The sequence below is a fragment of the Lissotriton helveticus genome, chromosome 12, assembly GCF_964261635.1.
Source record: "Lissotriton helveticus chromosome 12, aLisHel1.1, whole genome shotgun sequence".
Classification (NCBI taxonomy): domain Eukaryota; kingdom Metazoa; phylum Chordata; class Amphibia; order Caudata; family Salamandridae; genus Lissotriton; species Lissotriton helveticus.
In genome coordinates, this window is record NC_136073.1 from 210,447,191 (window position 1) to 210,462,920 (window position 15,730).

At 43.0% G+C, this 15,730-nt stretch overlaps 1 long non-coding RNA gene across 1 annotated transcript in view; it reads right to left on the minus strand.

Moving 5' to 3' along the window:
- The window catches only part of LOC144798896 (uncharacterized), a 58,235-nt gene extending 49,221 nt beyond the window's left edge, over positions 1 to 9,014 (minus strand). Inside the window, exon 1 of the long non-coding RNA XR_013603691.1 lies at positions 8,884 to 9,014. This is a non-coding gene — a long non-coding RNA (uncharacterized LOC144798896). The remainder of the gene's footprint in view (positions 1 to 8,883) is intronic.
- Between the last annotated feature and the right edge of the window lie 6,716 nt (positions 9,015 to 15,730).

A 15,730-nucleotide genomic window follows, 5' to 3' on the forward strand; every position in this document is an offset into this window, starting at 1 on the left:
TTTCCATTGTGTGAACTTATGAAACTTTAGTCATTGAATGCTGCAAGGCTCTGCCTCTCATCCGATTACTTTGGTACTAGTTTCATCATCCGAGTTCTTTGCACTTAGCCTTGTTTAATGCTGCATCTGTGCTGTGTTAAACGTCTCTGGACAACAATTTTTATACTACTGTTGTTGCTTCTGCTCCCCTTTTCCCAGTTTTTTATTTTACAAAGTTTTATGTAGCGCGAACTTGACCCGAATAGGGTATCGGAGCGCTTTACATAGCACCAGTTGCATTACATGAGGACACATTCATTTTTGTTAGGCACGGGGAGATGAAGTGATTTGCCGAGAATCACAGGATGCTCAGCGTCATTTCCGAGACTCGAACCCAGTACCCCAGACTCGAAGTCAACAGCCCTAGCCATTAGGCCAACTCGTCTTCCACTTCTTCCTTACTTTATTTTATTGCGGTTTGAACACTGGGCTAGAGTGAGAATTAGTGGGACATGCCCCACTGCTTGCAGACTTGATTGTGAAAAATTGATGCTTTTATTTTGCAACTGCACTTTTTCTTGAACTAATACAACCGTTTTTATTTCTCTTTTTGACCTGCTCCCTGCTCTAAATCACCTGCAAACTAGTAATAATGCCACTGCTGATTTTACCTTGATGTTTGATCTAATATGAGTGTAATTCATATGAATGCTCTTGTTTTTGGGAATGTGTAATAATCCTTCTGCACACAGGTCTTATTGTGATGCCATCAAATATTTGATTGGATACTTTGAACTTGTCTATGTTTTTGCTAAAATGGTAATGGTTTCTAATTAACCACACAATGTATAAATATTGTAACACAGACTGATACTGTCAGTCTTAACCTATATGTAGGACATTGTAGGAAGCTGGCTTTGTATATACTATACCAAAGTAAGGTATAGTGTGCACAAAGTCCAGGGGATACCCAAAGGTAGGCAGAGGTTAACGAAGACAGTACCTTACTCTATATTTTGTGGTAGTGTGGGCGAGCAGTAAGGCCTCATCAGAGGGTAGTGCTAAGCATTTATTGTACAACTCAGACAAGAGATGATTTCACACACTCAAGGACTCAACTCTCACCAATTAGTTTGTATGAAAATATTATTTAGTTATATTTATTTTCTAGAACAAAGATAGGCCTGCGAACAGATCAATAATAAATACTTTGCAAGCATACACAGTAGAAATACAGTTGGAATGCAATGACTTAATTACAGTAGAATTTGCTTTGCAGTTGCAGATAGTCAGAATTACTGTGCAATTACTTTTTGTACACAACCAGGTATCTCTAGATACAAGGTTGTTACATTTCCTGTGGGAGCGAAAACAGGAATCAATGCATTTTGCAAAATCAATACAGGTTCACAGTATTACTCACGAGCCACATTTTGACCTGAAAAGGCAGAACTGAGTTTACGGGTCCGCAGGTAGGATTTGGTCAATGGGCACTCGAGTCGCATCGCCAGTGGCACAGAGTCGGCTGGGTTCAGAGTGCATGGACTACACATTAGCCAACGGGCTAAACACGGTCGTGAGATTGGAGACTGCAGTGAGAAGGCCGCCAGATTGGGGGACAAAAGCTCCTAGGGAGCGAGGACAGCACTGTAGGGCCCAGTGGCCAACACAAGAACTTCACTACCAGCGGCGTAGGGGCAGCCGTGTGTAGGATGCGTTCTTGTCTGATGCTGCAGAGTCAGTCGGAGTTCCCTTGGAGTCGGTCAGCTGCTGTGGAGGCGAATGGGTCTTTGGGAGGCGCCGTCCTGTGACCGCAAGTCGTCAGACGGATGCGGTTGCTGTTTCTGGACCACTTCGGTTATGGAGTCGATCAGGGTGTCGCCTTCGGTCGTGGTTGAGGGGACCTCTCAGTACTTGGCTTCAGGTTTGATTTGGGAGCTTTTTGAGGTTCAGGGGTCATGGGGATCCAGGCTAGGATCGCTAGGTGGACCTCCTTAGGGGGTTGGTTAACTCTTGCTCAGGCAGCTGGAGCGGAGTGGGGGAGACTCAGGAGTCTGGTTTAAGAAGGTAGGGCAGGTCCTCCAGGTGCTTGGGGGCTGCTGGCTGCAGGACACACTGAGGTTTCACTGGAGCAGGTTTGAGGTTGGCCCAGGCCATTAGCGCTGGGGCCAAGTCAGTTGGTGTCCTCCTCTTTTTCTGTCAGCACGGCTTCTTTGGTCTTTCTTCTGTCTGTTTCTTCTTGTCTCAGGAGGAAAGGCTCAGGGTTGCCCCAAAATATTAGATTTAGGGGTGTTACGAGTAGGTACAGGTTGTGACCAATGGGTCCCTTCCATGGGGTGGGTACGCCCTCTATTGTGCCACCCTCCAGTGGGAGGGGGGCATAAACCTCACTCTGGTTGGCTGGGTCTCCCCATCTGCAAGATGGCGGGGGCTGAGAGTTGTGCTTCACCTCGCTTCCCCCACCTGAGGGCTGGGTTTGGCAAAGGTGGGCACACCTCTCCTCCTAACTTGGTTTTCCCACCGATTCTCCGGCCCAAAGTGGGGGTCAGAACTGGTGGGTTCCAGTTGCTTGGAGCAGCAAATGGCTGAGGTAGCTCACAAATGCGGAAAGCCTGTGAAGCTTCCCTTTCATGGACCCAGCCTATCCTGGGGGAGGAGGCTTGGCACCTATACCCAAGATGTGCATTGTTTTAGGAGCCCAAGAGCAGCAGGCCCTCAACCCAGGGTTCCAGAAACATGGCTGTTAGTGGCAGCTAGCGAGCTGTCCAGTTTTCAGTAAAGCCATTATGGTGCTGTAGAGTTTATAATGACCAACTCCGAGCACCATATACTCTTTATGGCATTACTGCACTTACAATGTCTAAACATTTAATTAGACACTGTAGGGGTAGAGGGCTCATTCACCTGTACCGTCACCACTCGTATAGTGCACCCATCTAGGGGAGTGGCTTAGCTAAGCCAGGGCAGTGGATTGTAGGCATGGCACACATATGTGGGTCATGTCGACGCTTCACTATGTTCTGCACCAAAACAAGCAGCCTGGAATGGCAGTGTGTTTGTGTGTAAAGGTGCAGGGCCTCTAAGGGTGGCACAATATGTGCTGCACCCCTTAGAGGCCTTTCCTGGTCACAGTCCCCTTGATACCTATGGTACCTTTTACAAGGGACTTACATGTGGCCTGAGAATTGCCAGTTGGGTTTTGCAACAGTACAGTTTAAGGAAAGAACTTAGGCCCTGGGTACCTGGTTGGCAGGAACCCAGTGTACACTCAGTCAAAGTACATCAACAGTTTGGCAAAAAGTTCGGGCAACCATGCAAAAAGGGGCACTTTCCTATACATATGCAGAAAATGTATGTTAACATGTCCTTATAGTGAAAGCTAATATCATACAGAAACACTGGCAAGCAATATTAAAAACTAAGACTGTATCTCGGGAAAGGGACAAAATAAAACAACTATTTTTAATAGCTATTAAACATCCAATTCAATGATGAAGTCGGATTTGTATTAAATACTTGAAGCTCCTGGCGTCGCATTTGCATGAATTCTCCAGCTTTTCCCAGCTTATACTTGGCCTCACCAAGGTGTGAAGTTCCTCCTAGGAGAGTTATGCAATAGGTCTCTGTGATTCACAGGTCAACCTGAATGGGATGACTCCTTTGAGCTCAGCAGAAGGTTGATGAGCTGTGGTATGTTTTTTGACACTGCAGTATTAAATCCTGTTTGACAATTCTCCTCGATTCACATATAAATTTGGGGCATACTTGAAAGGGGAGTGACTAGGATGCCAAGACAATACTTGTGCATCCACTGTCTGGTTGCTGAAAGACTATGCGTTTGTCCTACTAGAACTCTGTCTCTGGGTTTATTGTGGGTACAGTGGCTACCTCAAAGTGGACTTTAGTTGCACATGTAGGAAGACACTACGATTACCATGGGATTCTCTTCAACACACCTCCAGCCCTCAAGTCTCATGTTTTGTGCAGCCAAAGACTTTTTCTATCTTGAAAATGCCCAAAGTGGTTAGAGTTGCCCATGGGAACCTTTACTCCATTGGTAAGGGTGTGACCAGAATCATCCTCACACACTAGCGAGTGAAGGCATAAATGTGTCACCTTCAGGCACCCTTTGCAGAGCACTGCTACACCTGAAGAACAGAAGAGGGCTGGACCTGCTGTCTGTGACTTGAGAGTAACTTCAAAGTACAGGATTTTACTTTTTGGCCTCCTGTTTCTGACCGGTTTGTGTTGATCAGTGCTGAAGTGCATATGCTCGCCCTGTAAAGTGTGTTTATGGATTGGCGTTTCCATGATTGGTTTGTTTGACTTACTACTAAGTCCCTAGTACAGTAGACTGTGTGTGCCCAGGGCCTGTAAGTCAAATGCTGCTAGTGGGCCTGCAGCACTGATTTTGTTACCCACACAAGCATCCTTTCAAAGGCGTCTCAGACCTTTCACTGCAGTGTCTGCGTGCAGTCTCTACTGCCATGTCGACCTGGCTAGTGCACCCACTTGCCTGGCCCTAGCCTTCCCTTTTACCCAAAGGTACACCGGTGGGCAGGGTGTAGTGTATGTGAAAGGTAGGACATGTACTGTGTGTGTAACATGTCCTGATAGTATAAAACAGTCCATTTAGTTTTTCACTATGGAAAGCCTAGCTGTCCCATAGGATAGAATGGAAGTTTATTTATACCATCTTACAAGTATAACTTCCTATTGGGACAAGGTCGGAAGATTGAGTTTAGTATGCCTGAACTCAGAATATAAAAATACATCTTTTAGTCAAGACGATTTTTATCTTGTGTGTTTAAAAATACCACTTTTAGAAAGTGGGTATTTTCTTGCTTATACGTCCTGTGCGCAGGTTTGTGGATTTACTGTTTGGCTTTGGAGTAACAGGGGCTGGGGATGTGCATTCTCTTAGACAGCACTGAGGGGGTTGAGGTGTGTCCTGTCTTTCCTGAATGAGTCCGGGCTGGGCTGAATAGACCTGTGCTGCATTTAGAGTAGTGGGAGGAGATTTCCTTGCACCTGAATAGGCCTGGTCTGCCTTACACAATGCCGTTTCCACCTCCTGCCGGGAACGTGGGCCAGAGAGGACAGAACTGGTTTGGACTGAGCACAGAGCATCTCTGCCACAAGAGAACAAAGAGACATTGACAAATATTGGGGCCCAGACCCCAGAACTTTAGATTACTTCTAGACTCGAGAGGAACCTCTGCCAAGGAGAATAGCTGGGAAAGCTGAAGGAAAAGTATTGCACATTTTCTGTGTAGGGATGGCCTGCAGTGGCTGTTTCTGCCAAGGAGAGGACCAAGACTTTGCTGTGTGTTGTGTATCCTGCTTGAAGAAGATCTCCCAGGAATTGGTGTAGAGCGTGCCTCCTTTTCTGAAGTCTCAGGGACACAAAGACTTAATTTCCTCTGTCCTCCTGCACCTGGAACTGCTATTTCAGCTGTCACAAAGGGAAATGGCAACACTGATGCTGGCGAGTGACACTGCAACCTTCAACAAAGTCATGGGCACTGCTCATGAATTGCACGACTCACCACCCCAACTTACACAGCAGCCCCGATGCCGCACTGTACTTATTCTGACGCCGTCACCGAGGCGGCTGCCTGCACCGTAGCCGAGGGCACCGCTCATGAAGCTCACGAAGCACAACAGCCCGACCTCACCGACACTGGTGCTTCTTTATCGCGGAGTTGATACCTGACGTGGGTGACCTCCTGAGTACATCGACCCCGCATCGTTGTAACGAACCGACGCCTCCATGTCACCATGACATCACCTCCCCGGCAACAATAAGAAACCATTGCCTCAACTCCCCTGCATCGGAGTAAGGAATCAATGCCTCCACTTCCCTGTGGTTGCAAGGAGAGGGGTTGGCCTAACGGCTAAGGCGCTCGACCTCGGACCTGGGGATCTGGGTTCGAGTCTCGGTAACGACGCCAAAAAACCTCCTGTGATTCTGGGCAAATCACTTAATCTCCCCGTGCCTAAAAATGAAAATGTGTCCTCATGTAACGTAACTGGTGCTATGTAAAGGGCTCTGATACCTGATTCGGTTTGGGTCTAGTTCGCGCTATATAAAACTCTAAAAAAAAAAAAAGGAACCGTCACCACCTAGCGCCAACGAAGTTTCACCTCCTCGACGCTCTGCACTGTCTTTGTTTTTATCATTTGCCAAGGTACTGTTTCTTGGGGTCTGTGTGTCGCTGGGCCTGATACCTCGTGGTCGGCTCAGTACTTTGTGATTTTCATCTGTCACAATGTGGTAATAGCCCCAGGGGGAGCTATTTGTTGCTACAAGCTTTATTTTTGTAAATAACCTATTCTTGATGATATCTTGATACATGTATGGTGGATTTATGTCGTTTTGGTCTTTTTTTCTTTAGGTAAAGATTTTCTATGTTTCTAAACTGGTGTGGTGTCCAGTTGTAGTGTTTTCACTGTGGTACTGTATGTGTACACAAATGCTTTACACACTGCCTTTATAGATAAGCCTGTCTGCACGTGCCAAGCCACTTGGGAGGGTGAACAGGGGTTGTCTAAGGGCGTAACACCCTTACCCTGACTAGAAGCAAGGGTCCCTACTTGGACTAAGGTACCTACGTCTGCCAACTAGAGACCCCCATTTCTAACAGGCCCTCCCTCTTATTCTCCACACTCTAGAGTCTGGTTTATTTTTAAGGACCTCAAGAATGCTTTGAAGCCTGCAGCTCAAACTGCTGTCTAGCAGGCTCCTTCCAGCCTCCATCTTAAGCACCATTCACACTCAAGTGATCCAACATTGATACCTGGGCTGCTACTGCCATCATATCACTTAAGCTCCAGGCTAATTCTGCAACATCCTTGTCCCACATTGTTAGAGTGAAGGACCTGTTGTAGGGAACTGATGGACTATTTTAAACAGGAGAAACCAATAGCGACCTTTCCCTCTGTATGAAAAAGGCAAAAAGGCCTGCCCTACAGGTGTAATCAGTGACTTCCACCACTGACCTGCTCCCCAGCCTGAGGAGGTGTTGTTAGTTATGCTAATAAAAGGAAGGATGCACATAATGCACCCCACCAGACCACAGAGAACATGTATGGATCTCAATCCATTTCTATGCAGACCCTCCACGTTGGCACACAATTCTCTGCAGTCAGGCAAAAAATCAAAATATCCAGAGAGACTAAGGATATTTGCTTGGGGAATTTAACGAAGGGTGAACCTTCTTCAGAACTGGCTTATTAATATATGTTGGTTCTCTCTCCTATTGTTTTTATTCCTATGTGTAATATATTAGTTTCAATGTACAAACTACTGACTTGAAAAGCAGTGGCAGCCAGCCTGGCTCATGGGTGGTGGATCGATAGGGGGGGATGTTGCACGGTGGAGTCACGCGATTGAGTGCGCAATCTGAAATAAAAAATATATAAAAAACGTAACTGGTCGCCGGTCCTGCGTCTCTGTTCCTGCTCTCCTTGTCTTTGGACAGGAAGCATAACCAGGCTCCACTGCCCAATCAAAGCGCTGCAATGCAGTATTGTGATTGGTCTGAGCACTGTGACACAGCACTCAGCCACAGGCTAGAGGGGTGGGTATGTTCTCCATGCAGGCTGTAAGGAAGCCTGCATGGAGAGCCAGGAAGGTGCACATGACTGGTTTGGGTGACCCAAGAGGGTCGACCGAGCAGCCATTGCACACGTGGGAGTGGGCAAACCCCTCCTCCCCTGCCTTGCTTGGAGAGCAGAGCAGCCCCGCCCAACCGCCCGCCCACAAAGCTGCACAAAGAATAAAATTATAATAACATAAAGTTATGATTGTTTTATGTTTCGTGCTTTGCACTGCTCAAAAGCAGTGAAGGGAAGCTCCTCCGCCATAGCGGAGGAGCCGTCACTGCTGAAAAGCGTGGTAAGCTGTATCGAATGCATGATATTGTAGTTCCCTACTATAATGTGCTGGTTTGCATGCTTAACGTGCTGTTGTGCATTGTATATTATACAGGTAAAAAAAGCATCAATGTATAGTTCTAGTGCATACAATTGGTATGAAAGCACAATATACAGATTTGTGTGTATACTATTTTCTAAGTATCGCCTAATTACTTATATGCACAATATACAGTACATAAAAGAAACATAAATAATGCAAATGAATGTCATAAATGTTTTTAAAAAATGCAAAAGCAGGGAACATTCTAATTTAAAATCCAAATAGCCTTCCCTATCTTCCAAGCATGATGCTGAGCACAAATAAGGTTAAATTACAGATGCTTTCCAATATGCCAAAGTCTCCAACTCAAGATGGACACCTTTCACATACATTCCCAATACAATTGCAAGGTAGGATTTCCTTTGTGTTCCTTTGATTGAGTTATAAAATACTAACTCTTTTATAGACAGATGTCCCAGTCCAAATACCAGAAAAGCAGGAATTTTAAACTTGTGCAATATCATATGAGGCATCAATTTAGGCTTGTATCTGCTGGATAACAAAGTCCAAGACACACAGTTGATGGACGGAAGGCAGAACAATCAAAACATTCATTCACAGTCAAGAGATTTGGGTTAAATAAATCATTCTTTTGCTCACCATGACACCCCAGTATAGACCTGGCCATATGCAAATCAGTCTTGACCTTGTGCCTCCTGGGAACAGTCCAGCCCGAACTGCCAAGCCAGGCCCTCCCTTGACCAAAACAAGCACCCTATAACCATTTTCGGGATTTCACCCCTCATCAGCCAGGATAGCTTGAATCCAGTGGCAGAGCGAGCTCGGGACCCACGTCAGGGCATACCCGGCGCATTTAGGGCAAGAAAGCAAAAGACACACAGTTGATGGATGGAATGCAGAACAAATCAAAACATTCACCCCAGTCAAGAGATCTGGGTTAAATCCATCATTCTTTTGCTCACCATGTCACCTCAGTTTAGACCTGGCCATATGCAACTCAGTCTTGAGCCTGTGCCTCATGGGATCAGTCCAGCCCAAACTGCCAAGCCGGGTCCTCCCTGGACCGAAAACAAGTATTCTAGGACCGGTTTCGTGGTTTCACCCCTCATCAGCGTGGACAGCTTGAATCTGGTGGCACAGTGAGCCCGGGACCCACGTCTGCGCATACCCGGCACACTGAGGGCGAGAAAGCAAAAGACACACAGTTGATGGACGGAATGCAAAATAAATCAAAACATTCACCCCCCGTCAAGAGATCTGGGTTAAATCCATCATTCTTTTGCTCAGCATGCCACCCCAGTTTAGACCCGGCCATATGCAAATCAGTTTTGACCCTGTGCGTCATGGTAGCAGTCCAGCCTGAACTGCCAATCCAGGTCCTCCCTGGACCAGAAACTAGCCTCCTAGGACCCGTTTTGGGTATCACCCCTCATCAGCCAGGATAGCTTGAATCCAGGGGCAAAGTGAGCCCGGGACCCAGGTCTAGGCATACCCGGCGCACTCTCCGGTGGACAGGAAAAAGTCGAGCAGGCTTTTCCCGATGTAGTTACCTGGCACTATTTATTACATGTTTTCCATAAGAGGTCTAGGAAAAATCTGCAAATATTAGTATTGATAAACTGTCTATAATTGGTGCTTCTCCAGCAACCAGCTACTTTTTAACACCACATTTCTCTCAGAGAAGACCACAGTATTGCTTTTGAGAATATTTTTATTTCATGTTATCTACTGCCCAGCAATTTAGAGAGTGTCAAGTATATTTTGATTACCCTTGTCTACAAGATCAAGTAGAAAAAGGAAATCAGCATAGATTAAGATGGGAATTTCCTGAACACACATCGTGGGCAGAAATGAGCAGCAACCTGTTCAAGAAGAATCAAAATATATAAGGGAAACCGAAGGCCATGAGGGAGAACAGCACCTGAGATCGTTGTTCACTTTTATTGGTTTTGACTAACTACTGGTGTTCCCCATTTGAATTTGCACAGAATTTTCACTATATATCTCGTTTGATATCACAAGTGAATGTTCGAGTCTAATCGGGTAAGTAAATCAAGAGAGAGGTAGCCCAACTAGTTCCAGGGAACAGGGCTTTTAAGACAAATTAAGCAGAGAAAAGGCTCCCTGGAGGTAACTTCCAAACACCATTCACTCTAAACACCTTCACACCAGCCACAGTTGGAAGTCCTATAACTAAGTTTCTAATCATCCACAAAATGTAATTATGATCCCATAACTGTAATGTAGTGTTTACACTAATTTATTAAAAAGGGTTTGACTCAATAATAGCACTTAAAACATATTGAAATATGTACAATGAGTATAAATAAAATAATGAATAAAAATCACAATTAATGTGATACACAATCTTAAATAGCACTCGTAAATGCAGAAAAAAACGTAAGTAAAAACATAGACCCAAAACAAATTACAATAGAAATACTCTATTGAAAAATCAACGTGATCCAAATACACTTTATAATTTTTCCAGGACTGATTTGTAAGAAGTTATCTTTCTTATCTAATCTCCCTTGTTATATTGGATTCTCATTAAACATGGGCGTTGGCGCGTTTCGGTGGCAAATTTGACTTAATTGACAGAGACCACCTTCTTCAGGACAAATATCAATCAAGGGTCACTTTTCTTCATAGCATTATTAAATGTATCATATAAACATCATTTGTATAGGTCTTGATGTTCAATGGAAAAGCTGATACTCCTATCCCAGGGTCCTTGTAATATTTGGGCCTCTTAGAGTATGGTATCATAAAGTTCCATCCTTCCGTTTATTGAACTTCTGATCCATATCGATTAATGGCCGATACCCCTGGTCCGTTTACACAGGAAAATGCAGGTATAGCACCTTTTCAATTTTGTTATTCGTCGATGATAACATTTCACCGTGTGGTAGAAGTGGAATCCTATCCCCACTGTACTTTTTTACTGACCCGTAGACTTTTTGGTACGTCTATCACAGCACATACAGTCACCGTAACCTCAATATGGTGGCGTCTTGTCTTCAAATCCAGAATAAAAACCGAGTCTAATCGGGTACCACACCAAGAGGATGACATTTTCCATAGGAAAAAGCAAAACTTAAAGGTGTTTTTTCAACATCCACGGTCCCTGTCATACATTTGCTTCCAAGATTACAACTTTTTACTCCATCTGGACAAATGACCGCTAAGTTAAGTTTCTACTATTGAAGTTATTTCTATTTCTTTTCAATCGCATATTCGGGGGACATTCATTATTAAACGTCTTAAGAGACCCATGGAAGAATTCAGAATCATGATTTCTGCCATGTATCTCGGATAAGAAGGACCGCTATAATTACTACTTCTTTTACTATGCAAGGTACTAATTTGGGTGACTCTTCTCTACTGTGGCCCCTGCCAGTTGGCCACAAAATCTTCTCATATTCTGTTCTAATACAGAAGAGTCCCAAACTCACTCTTTCAAATTGACTTCAGCCCTACAATCTTGAGATAATGTTGTTATTTGGCGATTTATAAATTTCAGAGGCAATTTCTGGACCTTCAGTTTATTATCATAGGATTGTACAAGATTATGGCCTTATTGTATTGTATATATCTTGCACTTGTGAATGCAGTATATCCCTTTCCTACTGTGAAAAGAGGTCTGGTGAAAAGAACTTCCTTTCACATAGAAGGAACCCTCTGTATGTCACTCGAGTGAGGCTGAGTATAACAAAACGTTCAATCTACTATTAAGTTTCCAAGTGCGCAAGAGAGTAATATTGCTTCCAGCCCATAGTACACCCAAGAGGAACTTATTGGTTCCAGGAAAATCTTCTCAGTACAACTCAAGCTTAGCCACAAATTGGCATGTTTACATTGTTTCACTGGGAGAACTTGCCATGAAACCAAATGCTCACACATCAAGTAGACCACAAAATACATTAAATGGTGAAGGAATCATCCCTCCAAGTGTTTGTATGTTATCTTGGCATGCTACTGTGCAATCTTCCATTAACCACTCCAAAGGTCAGTTTACGAGCCCAGTTTCCCTGTTTTAAGATTCTATAATTGGGGGATGCAAAATCACACAATTCATTTGGGACATTGTTCTGCATTGCTGCAGTCAATGTTGTATGTAAATCAAACAGCACAACGAGCAAAAAGTTTGGATTAACTGTGGTTTTCAATCAACCCAATACTGGTTTGATTCGGCCAGGTGAAGGGGGCCATGATAACGTCTCGAGAAGTTAGAGGTTTAGTTTTCTAATGTCTTGTGAGAAGCCACTTTCTACTAAACATTCAATCCTGCATTTAATTTGCTCCATTGTAATGCCACTTAAAATCCCTTTATCCATTCATGCAATGTTCCGAATCTGCATGAGGGGAGATTGTAGTATAAAAAGACTGAATCTCTAGTTCAGCAAGCATTTTTTGGGCACTGCCCATGATGGCATTTAGAGGCGCATAAGATGAAGTGTCTTCACAGACCAGCACCGGAGACAGATATGTCCTTAGCATGCAATGCTGGACCCAACATTTGCAGACATTACACCTGCTGTGATATTTAAATTTGCATCAAAAGCAAGCTAATGTATGTTTTATGGAACAACACGCTAAAAACCCTCTACGGGTATCAATGCTGCAGGCAGCAGAGCATGTGCAGTGCCTGTGAGGGGCCCACTGCACTCCAAAATTAGGTTGAATCTAAAAAAATGAAAAGGGGTTTAGGAGGCCTGTGTTCCTTGCTTGAATTATGGCTTATTAGCACTCATGGTTTTTCAGTCCATGGATGCTTTTCTCCAATCTTCCAAGGAACATTAAATTGAGGTATTTGTAGATTTGAGGGAGGAAATTTGAACCTTTGAGGGTTTGGTAGATTGCAGAGAGGTAGTGCATCATGGTAGAAAAGGTTGGGATGTTATTATAAGATCAGCTGCTGGTGATGGGCAGAGAAGGCCGACCTCCACTACCCCGCTTGTGACTAAGGAAGGTTCTGCTTCAGCCCTCAGCAAAGTACATCCCTCAAAAGGCACAAGAATAAACCTCACATGAGAGGCAAACATCTTAGAAGGATGAAAGTTTGAGTTATTCTTGCTGCAGTTGGCTCTCATAGTCTGAAGAGGCGCAGGTCTCTGCAGCTCACTGTCCTATATGGTGCTGATGCTTGTATTTTGTGGCACTCTTGCGGCTGACTCAGTGCCCCACTGATTATGCATGCATCTCATAAATTGGACTCATTTAATAAAACAAAGTGCTATTTTCTCTTAGGGTAAGAGTGGTGCAGGGGTCACTGAGCACGGATCCATTTCCTTTCAAAACGATTATAAAATATACATCAGCAACAAAGAACTAATATGGGCATGTTCTAGATTGTAAATCATATATGAAAAAGTTCACACACACACTCATGTAAATATGTATAGATATACAAAGGTGTGTATATATATATTCATTGAAAAAAACCATAGGTTTCACATACGTTATAGTTAGGAATTAGCATTTAAAAAACCTTAGAAATTCATTGAAAAACCATAGGTTTCACACGTTATAGTTAGCTGAACATTTCTCTCATACAAAACCTTTGAAATTCCTCCGTTATAGTTAGCTCAGCTAACTATAACTTGCGCGCCCGCAATGCACTGCTGATGACGTCATATATTACATCACTCATGACATGGTCAGTGACATCACTCATGACATCACTGATGACATCTCAAATGACATCCCTGATGACATCACTGATGACATCATCCAGTGACTGTGTGTCTTTCTGAAAAATAAATATTTTTTATATATGTATATCTAAACGTCGATGGAAGAATAAATGTGTAAATAAGTGTCTAAATGGATGTTTTTTTTGTAAAATTGATTGTATAACTGACTTATTAAGTAGATTTAAGTGAATAGTTGTATTAGCGAGTAATCTTTAAATATTTAAATATCTGTATCAGTGTCTCACTTTGTATATAAGTGGCTGCATGGGTTGGTGGGTAGCTACATCAGTGTGTATATGGGTTATTAGTTGCTTTTTTGAGTACCAAAAAAAGGGTCTGTATAGTTCGATGGGGAGTATTACTTAGCGCACAGATGCATGAATGACTGACTCACTGTTTGTATGTGTTTTGAAGACAGCATGTGTGCAGGACTGTATGGGTGGATGAGTGTGTGTATGGGTGTGTTAGTGAGTGAATGACTGTCTCAATAGTATCTTTATGAGTAACTACATATGTTTTAAACTAGTATATGTGAGTATTGATGTATATAAGTGAGTATATGTCAGAGCGAGAGATTCTAAGACTTCCTCTATAAATAAGTATGAGTTTTTAAAGTGATTGTTTAAGAGAGTAAGTATGTGTACGAATCTGTAGAAGTTAGTGTAGTGGTGGGTGAATAGCTCTATATGCAAGTAAATGGATATTTGATAGTTTTTTTGCATGTGTGAGTAACTGTATAGATGAGTGTCGGTGTATAACAGGATGTATAGGTGTATGAGTACATATGATGAGTGAGTACATGTATGAGTGACTATATAGAATTGTTGGTGAATGAGTGGATGTGTATGTATGATTTTGGAATTACTGAATAGGTTATTCTAACTGGAATTGGTATCTCCATTTTTTGGAAAATTTTAGTTTCTATTTTTGATCGTGTGTATCAAAGGTTATATTACAGTGAGAGGAGGACTGCCACAAGGATGATGTCATCAGTGATGTCATCAGGGACGTCATTTGAGATGTCATCAGTGATGTCACTGACCATGTCATGAGTGATGTAATATGTGACGTCATCAGCAGTACATTGCGGGCGCGCAAGTTATAGTTAGCTGAGCTAACTATAACAGAGGAATTTCAAAGGTTTTGTATGAGAGAAATGTTCAGCTAACTATAACGTGTGAAACCTATGTTTTTTTCAATGAATTTCTAAGGTTTTTTAAATGCTAATTCCTAACTATAACGTGTGTGAAACCTATGTTTTTTTTCAGTGAATTTCAAAGGTTTTGTAAATGATAATTTATAAATGTATTAATTATAATGTCTTTCTTTTTATACTAATTTCTTATATTTTTAATATAAATATTTATATTTATTTAATTTTTTTAGATTATATTTCATATTCTTATTATAAAATAATAACAAAACTAAATTGCAAAGGAATTTGGATTAATAATTGCTTGACGTCGGTTGCAAATATAACACAGCTCCACCAATGCTCTTGGGGCCCTATGCTCACAATGCTGTATCAATCCTTACACCTGCTTCAAGCATGTGCAAGGTTTTGACGCAGCATAAGCTCAAAAGTGACTGAATGAAATGTTATACATTTCACTCAGTCACTTTTAGGAGGCGTTGCTGCACCCCCTTCTGCACAAGAAAGCCTCTTCTGGTGCAGCGCTTTACAATGTAGTACACCCTCCAGATGATTCACATTGTTAGGAGCACACACCATGGCACATCTTTTGCACCATCGCTGTGTCACAAAAGTGACGCAACAGTTGTGTAAAAGAGGCACAAGGGGATTGTAAATCCGCCCCTAACACATACAAATTCTCCCAGGCAGTTTCACCAGCAGCGCAAATGTTATGTTATGTTATGTTAACAGCCATTTTTAAAGCGCACGTACACCCGAGGGTTTCATGACGCTGACTAAGAGCATGACCCAGATGGAAAAGGGAAGCCTACGCCGGTGGAAAGAGCCAGGTCTTAAGATGTTTCCTAAACACAAGGAGGTCAGAGCAGGAACGAATCTCCAAAGGAAGGGAATTCCAAAGTTTAGATGCCAGAACGGCGAACCTGCATCCACCCTGGCGTTGCAGCTTGAAGATAGGTG